General features: G+C 37.1%; 1 long non-coding RNA gene across 2 annotated transcripts in view; it reads left to right on the forward strand.

Moving 5' to 3' along the window:
* LOC124553720 overlaps positions 1–14,885 on the forward strand; it is a 72,953-nt gene that overhangs the window by 3,874 nt on the left and 54,194 nt on the right. For both annotated transcript variants that reach the window (XR_006968120.1, XR_006968121.1), the window contains exon 2: positions 7,079–7,149. This is a non-coding gene — a long non-coding RNA (uncharacterized LOC124553720). The remainder of the gene's footprint in view (positions 1–7,078; positions 7,150–14,885) is intronic.

Here is a 14,885-nt window from a genome sequence, read left to right on the forward strand (position 1 = left end):
GGAGACATTGTGAATAGTCGTGTACGCCATATTGGTGACGTCATTGGTCAAAGCATACGGGTGGAATCGGACATTTCCGTAATCCCAAACATTTTTATTCTAATTTTGATGAACAGTAAGATGAAGTAAAATTGAATGCAGTGAAATAATATCGTAGTAGACACAGTACTACTACCAACTTAGTAGCCAGAACTGTGAGAAACTGCTAAAAAATAGGTTCAAAGAAGCTCTATTGTGCACTTAAATACATGAACAGTACACAGCTGCCTGCGAAGTTGCACATTTGTACTTGTCAATAGTGGTCAGGGGGCAGCAGGATGGCTTAAGTTAACTCATCAATAACGTTCAAGGAAAACCCACAAGCTGTGCTTAAACTCATCAAAAGCACCTGGTGACCGGCAGAACATGAAGACAGCACTCAACAACAACAGTTAAAGGACTAAGGACAGATGAGACAGTGGCTGGCCAAGAAATATATTTGGAGGGTAGGCCCTGAAATTGTCATTTTGTATGTAGCTCAGTTGGTCAGTTTCATACTGTGTCATGTCCAAAAACAAATGTGTCCATTCATAGTAGTGAATCATATTAAAAAAAAAACTGTGTTAATAAAAACCAAGTTAAGGAAAAACTGTAGTGTCCTACGTTTTCGAACCGAGCATCACAAGAAGTGAACCAAGTATGGCTTATCCCTGGACAATAAGAATAACAATAAAGATGATGATGATGATGTAGTATTCCACATTAATATTAAAGGAAATAATTTTCAACAGACAAAACATCATGCTGCATTAACTGAAGCCTTTGTCATTCGAAGGAATTAATTAATTCATTGTACATGTGCTATGCCAATCAATGATATCAATTCATTTTGAAATGTGAATTGACCACCTAGTATCTGTTAATGAGTAACTTTGGTGGCAACCACTGAACAGTGCAGCTAGCTGATAGTAATAATTTGAATCTAAGCTTGCTTGCTAAAGAGACTTGATTTTGTAACCCCAAATATAGACTCACATAAGTGCCAAGAGCGGACATTATCAACAAATATTGACTGCAATATCAGACAGTTCTGTGTCGCCTCACTTTCACGTAGTGAAGAATTCTGCCTCGGCATAGAAGAAGGACATTACAGTTTCGCTGATCTTGGAAGTGCCAGTAGGTAGCCAGAAACCACACTTTTGAGAGTAGTTGTTCGCTGATGAGACTTGTATTCTGGAATAAGTTCATCAGTCTGTTTCCGTTTGATCTTGCAATTTCTCTTATTTTGTGTAGAGCTGATTGCCAGTTTTTGGCTGCCATTTTCACTGGCATTTGTGTGTCTCAAGTACCATGTGCTCCCTTTGTTAAGTTTGTGGTTTCCAATAAATACGAGTGGAGTTTTGTGTAGATTTATTTTGGGCCTTGCCACTTTTTCAACATTTTGGAGGGCTCTTGTATTCTTGGAAAGTCTGTCTTGTCTTTATGAAGGATCCTATGTTGTCAGTGTAAGCTTTACATTTCACTGTAGTGCCGGGCAACTTGATTCCAGTAATGGTGTTGGTTTTCCGCTGCAGGGGATCCAGGTCCATTGCAAATAATGCCACTGAGAGTGGGCAGCCTTGTCTCACCAACCTCTGAACTTCCATCAGTTTTGTGTCACGGCCGTTTATTTATGGCCTGGAGGTGGTGCTCTTAAGTATATTCGTTATTATTCAGATGAAAGAGTATCCAGGCATAGTTTTTCTAGAATCTTGTAAAGATAGCCGTGGTTCACTCTAGTGAAGGCCTTATCAAAGTCCATCGGCACAATCGCAGCGTCGAATTTGTTTACTGCTGTAATGCCTATGACTTCTCTATATTCGGCTAAAGCCTCATAGGTGGCCCTTCTGGGCATGGCGCATGTCTGGTGAGGGTGTATCATTTCCTTCATCAGCACTTTTAAGTTGTCTGCCATGCATTGTGCTGCTATATTGTAGTCAGTGTGATATGTCTGTAATCCTCTATTTTTCACAATGCTGCTTTCTTCAGCATTAAGATAGTGTGTTACTTTTTGAAATCTTCTGGTATTTTCTGACCACCAATCACATCATTTATGACTGGTGAAGATGTCCCTGACGATATCCCAGTACATATGGTAGAATTAAATGGGAATCCCATGTATCCTGACAATTTTCCAGCTGTGCTGGATTTAACGGTGGTATGGACATCATCTTTTTCCATACTTCTTTCCAGGTTCAATTTGTCTTTGTCCGTCAGAATGATGTGCAAGATCTATAGGAGAACAGTTGGCTGAGGTATTTATGTACCTGCTCCAGGATTTCTGGTGTTGCTGTTGTGTTGTGTGCACCAGAAAGTACTTCTGTTGAAGAGTCTCAATCTAAGATAAAACGTGCTGTACCCTGTTTACATAGAAAACATCAACCCAGTCACATATGTTGTCTGATACCCATATCACCATACTTTTGATAATAAACATTGGTGCAGTATTAAGTCGAATTGTTTTTATAAATCAGGAATTATTCTATCTACCTTATTCCCTCAATCTTTGTCTTTGAGGATGGTATGTGGAGTAAAACAAATAAATAAATACAAAAAAAGTGTAGGGGGGTGTTGTGTGATGGAGGTTTTCAGAATTCGTGCTTGTTGGTTTGGAGGAGGTCATTCTGCTTGAAATAACTGTAAATATTTGTAGAGGTGTTATACCTCAACAGCATCTGAGTGTTGGTCCATAGGTTCAACTGATTGCCACAGTATATCTCTTTTTTTATTTTTAAAACCAGTTTTAATATAATATTTGAGTTTCCTTTAATACCTGTAGTATTTTTAATTTTCTTATTTGCTACAAAGGCTACACTTGTATCTGTAATAAAACATACGGCATGATTTTAATTCCATTTGGTCTGGATTTTTTCAACGCTTCTGATAACCTTTTTACGTATTATTTGGTCTTAATTAACTCCTCTTGCAACTCCACTAACCTAGATCGTGATCCCAGAGTTCTGCAGTTTATTGTCACTGTTTAAGAAGTTGTAGAGACATTTGTGTTTCTAAGGCCCAAGTGATCAAATGCAGAAGTAGCTGTATGTACTCTGTGGTCTGAGGCTATTGCCCGAGTTTCCTAAGTACAATTTTATATATTCAGCATTAGCCATTCTGTATAAGAGTATAACTCTTGATTCTTTAGATACTTTGGAAAGTTGAGGCGAAATTGACGTAAGATAGCACTTATACTGTGCATGCTTTTAGTGATGACATAGCATCACGCTCAAATCTTAACGACTTTTTTTCCATTTATGGACTTCTTTTTTACTTTCTGCTCTGTTGTGGTTAATATAAAATTAGTACCAGACCTAAAATTTTGACAGAGTTAAGTCTCTTCTTGGAAATTTTTTTATTGAAATTTCAATGCAAGCGAGAAAAAGTTTATTTTCTACCAGTTATAAATTTTCTCTAGATTATTTATTAATGTACCATAAACCTTGTTATAATGTTGTATTTTTTATCTTATCTTGTGTCCTGTCTTACATTTGTAACTTATTTTACATATATACTCTTCTGCTTCATTGTGTGCAGTAGTCTGTTACATAATATCTTACTTATTGATAGTAGTAGTTCCTTTTATCCTATTACTAATTGTTTCACCTCTCCATTCATTTGTTATTTCAAAATAACTTCTTTCTTTTATAATCCCATGTTAAGGGTTTCAGAGTCTTACATGCTTACAGATTTGTTTCGTTACATTATTGATTAACAGAAAATTACTCCTGAAATGTTCACTTTCTGTACAGAATGATTCATATTTTGTGTACATGGTTTGAGTTACACTAAAACAAACAGAGTAGTGTCAGAAATTTGACCCCATGTTACTTCTACAGTAATTGAAAAAAGGTAGATGAAATATCTCATGTATAAAATTTACTCTGTGAGGTATTGATTGATACTGTTTTTGGAGATAGCAATATTATGTAGATCAAAATATGGAGTGACATATGTACCAGGCACATCAATGCTGCCCCTAATGCATTGTGTGCATTCTATGGTGCCAGTGATGAAAATGAAGTAGCGAGGCATGTCATTATTGAGAAATAGCATCTCATATGAAATGGCAGTCAATTAGATACATTGTCATGATGGTTTTTCAGTCTAGTAGGCAACCTGATAAGAAAACTATGAATAATTATGCTGGAAAAATCAAAATGGTTATTATACAGGGTGTTACAAAAAGGTACGGTCAAACTTTCAGGAAATATTCCTCACACACAAAGGAAGAAAATATGTTATGTGGACATGTGTCCGGAAACGCTTAATTTCCATGTTAGAGCTCATTTTATTACTTCTTTTCAAATCACATTAATCATGGAATGGAAACAAACAGCAGCAGAACGTACCAGCATGACTTCAAACACTTTGTTACAGGAAATGTTCAAAATGTCCTCCATTAGCGAGGATACATGCATCCATCCTCCGTCGCATGGAATCCCTGATGCGCTGATGCAGCCCTGGAGAATGGCGTATTCTATCACAGCCATCCACAATGCGAGCACAAAGAGTCTCTACATTTGGTACCGGGGTTGCATAGACAAGAGCTGTCAAATGCCCCCATAAATGAAAGTCAAGAGGGTTGAGGTCAGGAGAGCGTGGAGGCCATGGAATTGGTCCGCCTCTACCAATGCATCGGTCACCGAATCTGTTGTTAAGAAGCGTACGACCACTTCGACTGAAATGTGCGGGAGCTCCAGCGTGCATGAACCACATGTTGTGTCGTACTTGTAAAGGCACATGTTCTAGCAGCACAGGTAGAGTACCCCGTATGAAATCATGGCGGTGAATTGAGGAAGTACAGTACATACTGATGAAACTAAAATGAGCTCAAACATGGAAATTAAGCGCTTCCGGACTCATGTCCACGTAACATCTTTTCTTTATGTGTGTGAGGAATGTTACCTGAAAGTTTGGCCGTACCTTTTTGTAACACCCTGTATAACCTGCTCTCCTATTATAACGCCTTAGTATCATCACTATGGTGATAGTTTTCTGCTTCATACAAAAGGTGAAAAGGAAAGGATTAAAAGGGGAAAAGATAAAAACGAGTCATTCCATGTCAGATAAACACAGAAAAGTACAATTTTCAACCTGACCTATTTCAATATTCATGAAATTTGGTGTGTTCATTGCTTATGACAAGAGAATGAATAATAACAAATTACAGAATTTTAGCACAAGTAAGACAGGAGTAATGGCCACTTGAAGCTCTAAAAATGTGCTGATAATTCGACAAGTACTGCTGACAAAAACAGCTGAAATTTCCATTCTAATAAAGACGCAAGAGTGAACCAGGTAATTTTGGAAAGGTCTTGAAACAAGCTTTTCAATGATATGTGAGATTGCCATAGTTGAAGAATGTACACAATTAACATCAGTGACCTTGACCTTTGACCTTGAACATTGAAAAACATGCCACCTATGAAACTGATGAAATAATATATTTTCTTCTTCATGTTACACTGTACAACAGTAAAAAGTCAAGTTGGGGTGATAATGGGTTTATGAGGTATTAATTAATACATACAGGAATGTGTTGTTCATGCAAAATAAATTGTGTTCAGAGTCTGACAATATGACACAAAGCATTGAAAAACATGTTTATTGTTAAAAAGGTGGTGGTCTAACAATGCACTGGAAGGTAACATTGTAGGCGGGCCATTAACAACCTAACAAATGTTGGATGGTAGCGTGCCTGCAACGTGTACACAGATAGTTGCTGCAATAGGTCTTGTGTGTTGAAATTACACAAATCCACCTGGAGATGAAGTTTGAGATCATCATGTATTGCTGTAACCCATTCAGAAAAGATGGACACAGCAGATGTAAGAAAAATCTATGTAAAGTGCAAATGCGGATGATTAGTGGCATAATGACAGATTACAAAATATGTGGTAAATGTAGAAAAAAATTAACTCAGGGACAAGGGTGGGTGGCCGACCCAGCTACATTGAAACACGTGGAACCCACAAACCTGTATTGCTCCTCAGATGAATCACACATCTGCAGCCCCAAAAGTTGCTTTAGATGCATTAAATGATAGTTTGTTATCTCTTGGCAAGTCCCCAGTGAAAAAGAACAGACTGGAAAAGAAAACATATGTGCATAAAAACATTGAGCAAGTTCTGAGTTATTGCAAAGTAAATACATACCTAGTGTGGAAAAAATGCAGATTATGAAACAAATGTTGAATCGGAAATGGTAAAGCAATTGAAAGAGAAATTCAGTACCAGCACCGCAGACAGTGAGAAGATGCAGATGCTGACACATCTTCTGAAAAGTTGGAGATTTCGAAGGATTGAAAATGAATTTGGATCCTCTAACTATTTAGTGAGAAAAGCAAAACAAATGTGGTATCTTAGAGAATTCCAAGCCAAGACCTACATGTGTCTTAAGTGAACAATTGTGAATGGTGTCATATTCTACAACAGACATAATAAGCCACTATTTGCCTGGGAAGAAGGATTTTGCTTCTGTTAATGAATATGGTTTCAGGGATCATACACAAAAATGACTAGTGTTGGGAAACCTGCATTAACTGTATCAGGCATTCAAAGATGAAAACCCAGGACTGAAGATAGGACTATTGAAATTCTGCCAGTTGCGACCCAAGAACTGTGTTTTGGCTGGTGCAGGCAGAGTACCATAGCTGGTAGATGCGCAGACAATGGGGCAAGTGTGGGGAGATCCGTGGTGGTGGGCCTCTGGGCAGGCACTGTAGGGTAAATACTGAGTGCTGGAGGGCAAGTGCTATTCTAAACTGAAGCCTACACTCACATGTTTTGTAAATATTAAGAGAGGCCCCTCATGCCCACATTTGCATGGTGCCTGTTCAAAAAGATTTGTCACCTCTTCTGTGGTTAGTATCCAAAAAGAATTCCACCGAAAATACAATGATTAATTTTCTCCTTGTTTGTTAACCATTTGTAACTTTCAGAGATGTGTCATGAATGGGGAATTTTGAGGAAAACCTACACATTTCTCTTGTTGCCATGTTAAAATATGCTTCTTTTGCCAAAGAGTTTACACAGTCTAACCTCACTAACGTGTTGTGCAGACGCAGTTGTGAGAGAATCCTTACACAGTGGTTCATTAAATTTATCAAGAGAGGAACTGGTGAAAACTAAGGTGAGCATTTTATGAAAAAGCACATCCACAGTATGAAATAAACATGTAATGAGTTCATTTATGTTGTTCCAAAGCCCATACGATTTCTTGCTTCACCAGCTGTTGATGGCTCTTAAAAATAACATTCCTTCACTGGAAATGTCTGTAGTTAGTGTAACAATATGGTAGATAATGAAGAATTACATAATAACCGTATGGCAAAATACTCTCCTGTTTGTGTACTTTTTCTTTGTCAAACTCTCATTTTGATATCTCAAACCATTTATGAAATATGAGGAATGTTCTGGATATATCACCTTAGCTTTATTGCTGGCACTGTGTGACCACAAATGAGTATGCTACATCAGATCAATTTTCTCGAGATTGGTGACAATTACAGACCTCCACCAAGTTTGAAGAAAAATTCAATATGTTAGCTAAATTTCAATGCACAGCAACATATTATGTAACCTGCACCGATCACAAAGTCATAGCGACACCAATTTTTCATTGCAAACTTTTTCGAATTTCGTGCTGTGTCTTACTTCCACGTAAATATCATAACAATTATGACCAGTAATGAAATGTTGGGCACCTCATAATGAACCTGACATATAAAGCTGCAAGCTGTAAAATCATTTTAAAAAATTGCAGGGCATGTGCCTCGATTATGTCATCACCGACCGGCTGAAAGATCAACGTAGATTGAAAGTTCTTCCAGTAACTGACTGCTAAGAGCTTGACCTAAGGCTTGTATAAATACTGAAACAAATATATTTAGCCCAAATGGTAATACTTTAAACTGAAAGTTTATTCCATCATATAAAAATGCTGAGTATGGTTTTGAATTGTCATTTAATCTCGTCTGCCAATTGCCAAATCCATCAAACTAAAGTACTTCGCTTCTTCAAAATGTACTAATATTTCATTGGTATACACTGATATACCTCCCTTACTCTCTATATGTCTATGGAAAGTACATGCATGTAGCATGAGGTGAACCCTGTCTGTAACCTTTCGTACTATCAGTAAAGGATTGTTGAAGGCACTTATGCTACATTCTATATCATTATCTGTCATCTTATTAATACCTTCTTGTGCTTAAAGTTTTAAATGTATCAGTACCGGTTAGGATTTGCAGAAAAATAGTCCTTTATTCTTAAATTTAAAATTACATGTATGATTGCCTATGACCCCTAGTTTGTTGGAAACATTTTCTCATGGGTACGTAAAACATGGTACAATGCTTCCTTTTACATATTAGTTAATAAATCAGACTCGTATACAATTTTTATGAATGTAAGTGACGTTTATTGTAGCTGATTAACATTTTCTTTCTCCACTACTTTTGTATTATTTACTAAACGGATGTGATTTAGCCTCACATATTTAGTACTTGCTAAGGTGGTGATGTAAATTGTATTCTGTCATGGTGATTGTCCACATTGCACTTCATTGATGATCCATGGAAATCTAAAATCGCTTCGTACTTCTTCAATCAATCTGCTCCATATAACACCTGAATATTTATATTAAGTCCACTAATAAAATTCATGGAAATGTAAATGGTCCAATTTTGATAGTTGCTCTTGTTTCCCTTTTAATTAATTTACTCTTTATACCTTTCAGTCTGATAATATGTACTCCAGTTAATGGTAGTATTGGGAAAAAATCTTTCTCTGTGCTTAAAGATATTAATTCTTGGGTCAATCCATATCAAGTGGTCCAGCGTTGGTAGCTTGACCATCTCAGAAGAAACTGATATTCAGTTGGTGAATTCCGTCATGTTTGGTGGACTCTAAATTTTTTATCCAGAGAAAGAAAACTGGCGTTCTACGGATCGGAGCGTGGAATGTCAGATCCCTTAATCGGGCAGGTAGGTTACAAAATTTAAAAAGGGAAATGGATAGGTTAAAGTTAGATATAGTGGGAATTAGTGAAGTTCGGTGGCAGGAGGAACAAGACTTTTGGTCAGGTGAATACAGGGTTATAAATACAAAATCAAATAGGGGTAATGCAGGAGTAGGTTTAATAATGAATAAAAAGATAGGAGTCCGGGTTAGCTACTACAAACAACATAGTGAACGCATTATTGTGGCCAAGATAGACACGAAGCCCACGACCACTACAGTAGTACAAGTTTATATGCCAACTAGCTCTGCAGATGATGAAGAAATAGGTGAAATGTATGACGAGATAAAAGAAATTATCCAGGTAGTGAAGGGAGACGAAAATTTAATAGTCATGGGTGACTGGAATTCGTCAGTAGGAAAAGGGAGAGAAGGAAACATAGTAGGTGAATATGAATTGGGGGGAAGGAATGAAATAGGAAGCCGCCTTGTAGAATTTTGCACAGAACATAACTTAATCATAACTAACACTTGGTTCAAGAATCATAAAAGAAGGTTGTATACCTGGAAGAATCCTGGAGATACTAAAAGGTATCAGATAGACTATATAATGGTAAGACAGAGATTTAGGAACCAGGTTTTAAATTGTAAGACATTTCCAGGAGCAGATGTGGATTCTGACCACAATCTATTGGTTATGAACTGCAGATTGAAACTGAAGAAACTGCAAAAAGATGGGAATTTAAGGAGATGGGACCTGGATAAACTGACTGTAGAGAGTTTCAGGGAGAGCATAAGGGAACAATTGACAGGAATGGGGGAAAGAAATACAGTAGAAGAAGAATGGGTAGCTCTGAGGGATGAAGTAGTGAAGGCAGCAGACGATCAAGTAGGTAAAAGGACGACGGCTAATAGAAATCCTTGGGTAACAGAAGAAATATTGAATTTAATTGATGAAAGGAGAAAATATAAAAATGCAGTAAATGAAGCAGGCATAAAGGAATACAAACGTCTCAAAAATGAGATCGACAGGAAGTGCAAAATGGCTAATCAGGGATGGCCAGAGGATAAATGTAAGGATGTAGAGGCTTGTCTCACTAGGGGTAAGATAGATACTGCCTACAGGAAAATTAAAGAGACCTTTGGAGAAAAGAGAACCACTTGTATGAATATCAAGAGCTCAGATGGCAACCCAGTTCTAAGCAAAGAAGGGAAGGCAGAAAGGTGGAAGGAGTATATAGAGGGTTTATACAAGGGCAATGTACTTGAGGACAATATTATGGAAATGGAAGAGGATGTAGATGAAGACGAAATGGGAGATAAGATACTGTGTGAAGAGTTTGACAGAGCACTGAAAGACCTGAGTCGAAATAAGGCCCCGGGAGTAGACAACATTCCATTAGAACTACTGATGGCCTTGGGAGAGCCAGTCATGACAAAACTCTACCATCTGCTGAGCAAGATGTATGAGACAGGCGAAATACCCTCAGACTTCAAGAAGAATATGATAATTCCAATCCCAAAGAAAGCAGGTGTTGACAGATGTGAAAATTACCGAACTATCAGTTTAATAAGTCACAGCTGCAAAATACTAATGCAAATTCTTTACAGACGAATGGAAAGACTGGTAGAAGCGGACCTCGGGGAAGATCAGTTTGGATTCCGTAGAAATGTTGGAACACGTGAGACAATACTAACCTTACGACTTATCTTAGAAGAAAGATTAAGAAAAGGCAAACCTACGTTTCTAGCATTTGTAGACTTAGAAAAAGCTTTTGACAATGTTAACTGGAATACTCTCTTTCAAATTCTGAAGGTGGCAGGGGTAAAATACAGGGAGCGAAAGGCTATTTACAATTTGTACAGAAACCAGATGGCAGCTATAAGAGTCGAGGGGCATGAAAGGGAAGCAGTGGTTGGGAAAGGAGTGAGACAGGGTTGTAGCCTCTCCCCGATGTTATTCAATCTGTGTATTGAGCAAGCAGTAAAGGAAACAAAAGAAAAATTCGGGGTAGGTATTAAAATTCATGGAGAAGAAATAAAAACTTTGAGGTTCGCCAATGACATTGTAATTCTGTCAGAGACAGCAAAGGACTTGGAAGATCTGTTGAACGGAATGGACAGTGTCTTGAAAGGAGGATACAAGATGAACATCAACAAAAGCAAAACGAGGATAATGGAATGTAGTCAAATTAAATCGGGTGATGCTGAGGGAATTAGATTAGGAAATGAGACACTTAAAGTAGTAAAGGAGTTTTGCTATTTAGGGAGTAAAATAACTGATGATGGTCGAAGTAGAGAGGATATAAAATATAGACTGGCAATGGCAAGGAAATCGTTTCTGAAGAAGAAAAATTTGTTAACATCGAGTATAGATTTAAGTGTCAGGAAGTCGTTTCTGAAAGTATTTGTATGGAGTGTAGCCATGTATGGAAGTGAAACATGGACGATAACTAGTTTGGACAAGAAGAGAATAGAAGCTTTCGAAATGTGGTGCTACAGAAGAATGCTGAAGATAAGGTGGGTAGATCACGTAACTAATGAGGAGGTATTGAATAGGATTGGGGAGAAGAGAAGTTTGTGGCACAACTTGACTAGAAGAAGGGATCGGTTGGTAGGGCATGTTTTGAGGCATCAAGGAATCACAAATTTAGCATTGGAGGGCAGCGTGGAGGGTAAAAATCATAGAGGGAGACCAAGAGATGAATACACTAAGCAGATTCAGAAGAATGTAGGTTGCAGTAAGTACTGGGAGATGAAGAAGCTTGCACAGGATAGAGTAGCAATGAGAGCTGCATCAAACCAGTCTCAGGTCTGAAGACCACAACAACAACAAATTTTTAAAAATTTGTTTTCATGTAGAAAGAGCATTCATTTTGTTTCGGGCTGCAACCATTCTTTTGCATTTAGAAGCATCATGTTTTTTAAAAAATTATACAGTAAGCAGTTGCCCCAGACCTTTCAAATAAGCATGTAATTCAACATACACTGGATTATAAATTAAAACCATGGTCATCTAACTAAATGTATTTCTTAATATATTTTTAATGGGTCAGATTTATTGGTTGCAAATTAAAAAAAGCTAAATTTTTGAACAGTATTTCTCCAAAGAAGGAGTAATTTGTTGGTCTTAATATTTTTGGTGCTATACTACATAGTGTAGTTACTTTTAATGGAGTGTCAATTGTGAGAAGCTTACACTTAAAAAAGTTTACTATCTAAAAAAAAAAAAAAAAAAAATTGAATTTGTTCATTCTCTGGCCAGCAGTATCTTCATTGGGGGACCATTTAAAAATCTGAAAATTACACACTTAATAGACCTTTATGATGTAGAACTTCAGTATAAATTTCAACCTTGGGACTCAATGGGAAGCTACTAAAAAAAATTACCCGTATGATTTGGAAAGACTTTTCTTATTGTCGGCAGTATCTGGACTAATAGATAAAGTATATCAGTTACATAATTTAAGCATATCTATGATCACTTTTTTTAAATAAATGAGCCAGCTAATTACATTGATCTTGTTCTCACCTTATTTGTTTTTACTACATTGTTCATTGAATAACAGATAAGTTTCCTCACTCAGTTTTGGCATTAGGTTAAAAGTTCGGCCAGTCGCAGTCGTAAATTCCAAGGGAGACATGTTCTTCAGTACATTTTTAACAGGTGTCCAGGCAAGATCCTTTTCAACTTTATTAAACACGATCCTTTGTCCTGGTAGGTGTAAAATGAAACATGCACATACTGGTTTTTACAATCAGTATTAACAACTTCACCAATCCATCATTTTTCACCATAAAACCATGCCACTATGTCCTTATTTTTAAGTGTCAGTATTACATCTTTTCCACACTGGGGAAGTTCACTATCAGGGAATGTTGATGTGATCTTACACTTCAGCAAGTTGTTTGACTGAAATATGAAACAATGAAACGATCAGGTGCCTTTAATCTTCTGACAAGTTTTGAATCTTTCCTCCAAGATATTGGTGTAGAGTTCTTGTATTTCCTCACATTTTAAAAACATTGGTAAATCTTTTACCTCTGCTTTACATAATTTAAACATTTCTTGAGGTGTCAAGATTTGGTTCTCTTAGGTCTACGGAAGACTAGATTTTGTGACAGCTTGTTTTGTTGCACCCCCGACTCAATCACATGCATTTTTCCTGAAGCATAATGCAAAAATGTGCCGTTCTGCATCAAATCCATGTCCTTCTCCTGCAAAGGAGATGTTAATAATTCTTTTGTTTTGTTTTTATATTGACTTGCAGCACAGTCAGAGAAGTAGATCAATTTGTTTATGGAAGTTCTGTCCTGTTTTATCTAGTTTGTTAATTGCAGTTGAAAAGCATGCACTGCTGTAGCATTGTGCTCAGTGTAGTCACTTATGACACAAAAACTGTGATTTTATTTTGACCTTTATAATAGAACACAAATGGATGAATTGTGGGTTCTTTGTTTATCCAGTTGTACTCTTGTACTTCATCTTGAGCAATAAAGGAATTGTTTTCTGAAAAGTCGGCAAGAACTAAGCACTCAGCTGCCAAGGTTTGCATTTTGTCTTTCAGAAATTTGTCCTGAACTTTGGCAATAAAATGGTGTAATTCAGGTTTTCAAGGTTTGCTGGTTAACACTCCAAAAAACTCTTTGTGTGGTTTTGTAATTGTCACCATTTCCATTCTGTCTTTACCACCCATTGTTTGTATTGTATATTTTCAGGCATCAAATCATCTTCTGATGCTTCACACACGTCAAGGAAAGCTTGTTTGCCTGGACAGTCTTGACATTTTCCCATGATCATACAATTGTAACAGTTAATATTGCAAATGAGAACTTCCAAAAAGTCTTTATGGTCAACTATTTAAGATTAGCGCCATCTATCATGAAATTTGCATTCTGATGATACAAACAAATTCAAACATTATGGTTATTAGATATTGACTCTAATTAGTCCTCTGTGAATTATAAAGTTGACCTTTTAATCAAATACGCAATACACCATATTGCCAGGAACACACATTTTTAGAGACCATTGATTCAACGGTGTACATAACAAAGATCAAGGAGAAAACATAAACTACCATACATATAACACATGAAAGAGTAAAATATGAATGTTCCCAACACCCCCACAAGTTCTCGAGATGTCAATTTGTAAACTCTGAAAGTTTACCTTTAGGCAGTGCCTTTGTCAAAAAATCAGCTTTCTGTTATCGGTACTTACAGGTTTCAACTGAATTTTCCTGTTTTAATTAAATGATGAGTATAGTGGTGCCTCACATCAATGTGTTTTGTTCGAGCGTGATGCACACCATTGTGACTCAGTGCAATGGCACCTCTATTGTCACAGCATACACGTAACTGGTTTTTCACTATGCGAAACACACAATTCACGAAGCAATCCTTGAAGTTATACCGATTCTTTCGCTGCTGCTGATAGAGCCATATACTCAGCTTCTGTAGGTGATAGAGCGACGGTTTGTTGTCGGTTTGAAGTCCAGGAAACTGCTGTCGCATCACACAAACCTTCAGTTTCAGTTGTTCCACTTTTTCGGAAAGTTATTCCTACATTGACTGTGCCTTTAATATATTGCATAATTCGTTTGACCGCTTCCCAGTGGATTTTCCAATAATTAGAATTGAATCTACTTAGAACCTGCACAGCATATGCAATGTCCAGTCTTGTGCTTTGATCTAAATACAGTAGTGATACTACGGCTTGCTGATAAAGAATGCGATGTAACACAAGGTTTTCCTCATCTGTCAATTTAGTTTCACATTTTTGCAGCTTTGAGCCAGGTTCAAATGGATATGCAACCGGATTACAATGTTCCATACCAAATTTCTTGAGTATGTTTGCTGCGTATTTGCTTTGATCAATACTAATCGTCCCGTGTTTCCTGTTAC

This window comes from Schistocerca americana, chromosome 11 (assembly GCF_021461395.2).
Source record: "Schistocerca americana isolate TAMUIC-IGC-003095 chromosome 11, iqSchAmer2.1, whole genome shotgun sequence".
NCBI classification, from domain to species: Eukaryota; Metazoa; Arthropoda; class Insecta; order Orthoptera; family Acrididae; genus Schistocerca; species Schistocerca americana.